Source organism: Silene latifolia, chromosome 7 (assembly GCF_048544455.1).
Source record: "Silene latifolia isolate original U9 population chromosome 7, ASM4854445v1, whole genome shotgun sequence".
Classification (NCBI taxonomy): Eukaryota; Viridiplantae; Streptophyta; class Magnoliopsida; order Caryophyllales; family Caryophyllaceae; genus Silene; species Silene latifolia.
The window spans coordinates 62,091,123-62,092,781 of NC_133532.1; positions in this window are offsets into that span (position 1 = coordinate 62,091,123).

The following is a 1,659-nucleotide window of genomic DNA, read 5'->3' on the forward strand; positions in this document are numbered from 1 at the left end:
GGACTTGTGAGATGTTAATTTTAAAGTGTTCTAGCATTGACTTAGTGAACGACCACGTTGACGATGATAATAATGTATTGTGATGTTCATCTTTTAAGGGTATAGATATTGCTTTGGATTGATTCTTAAAGTGTGATTAGATGGAGTTCTTGAGAGTGGAAGGACTTGAGAGTTGATGTCCGTGAGACTTTGTGATCTTGAGAGTTGATAATCTGAGGAATATAGTGTTTGTAAAAGGAGCAGTTATATAGAGATTTGTTGGTTCTGAGGTATTGTAGAGATATGACGGAAGGATGTTACGAGACGTTGTTACCTTAAGTGATGATTGTACGAGAATTGTAAGACTCTGGTTATCTGCTTTGTTTATTTTATCTTATGTTAAGGTGTCGTCTTCGGGAAAATAAAATTATTTTTGAATCGTCTGTTCTTGTCATCCTTGCACGTGTTAACCATACCTCTTCTATTTGAGCCTTCGGGCCAATGGTTTCTTTTATCTTTGTCCTCTCACTGTTTTATCTATCGTTACTATCTATTGGTTCTTTATTTTAGCTCCAGTTCCTTCTTCTTTAAACTTTTATAATTATCCTTTTCACATTGGTTTCTCTCTAACCTTTTACTTCCTAAAGCTATATGTTCTTTGCCGTGTGGTATTGCACGAAATGTTTTGTTTTGGTTTGTGTGTTATTTGTTCTTTCAAGGTAATATGAAAACTTTTGAATTCCCTCTTTAGAGCTACTTGTGATCATCTCGTAGTGGAAGCTTGGATCCTTTAGCAAGCAATGTTAGATGCTTCGAGTGTGATGTTTGGTTATTTGAGGCTGAGAACATAGTAGCATAGTTGTATAGGAGTATGAAGTGGAACATATAGAGTTTTGGATAACGAGTATTAAAGGTCTTATACTGAGCTAAGAAGGTTTGAGGGTGTTATTACTTTGAGGGTATACAAATGTTTGTTTGTTCTATCTGAGATAAAGCGTTTCATTGAGAGTATGAGTGTTATTAAAGGACATAGATTCATACAATCTTGTGGTGGATTTGTAATGTTGAGATGATATTCAGTGATAGTAAAATGTGATTAGAAATTGAGGTTATAAGCCTTGTTTTTATATGAACACAAATGGTAAGATTTGTACGGTGATATCATTTTAAGAGCGATCATTGAATTTCATTATAGGTGGATAAGTGTGTTGTGGTACAATAGGTACTATCTTAACTAAAGATGTATAGTTCATTCGTGCTTAGGAAATTCGTGGTTATGAGTGTTCAAAAGGAATGATTGAGTTGTAATACTACGGATTTTATAGGCTGGTACTCGACCGAGTATGGCCTACTCGGTCGAGTAGTGTGTCTCGTGGAGTCTGTTTGGCTACTGCCGAGGAACACTCGGCCAAGTATAATGAATACTCGATGAGTAGAGGAAACTCGGCCGAGTATAGTATATACTCGACCGAGTATCCGGTCTGACGGGTGTTAATTTCCGTGGTTTGGTTAAGGTGATTAGAGATTATATAAATTATGTTTATAGTTTCTAAATTATTTTTACCAAAACCTAACGAGGTTCGGCTCTCCCTCTCTAATCACCCTAATCACTCTCAAGGCTATTTGGTCGATCACAAGTCTACACTTCCGTCTTTTGTCTCGATTTCGTGGTGAGTCTCT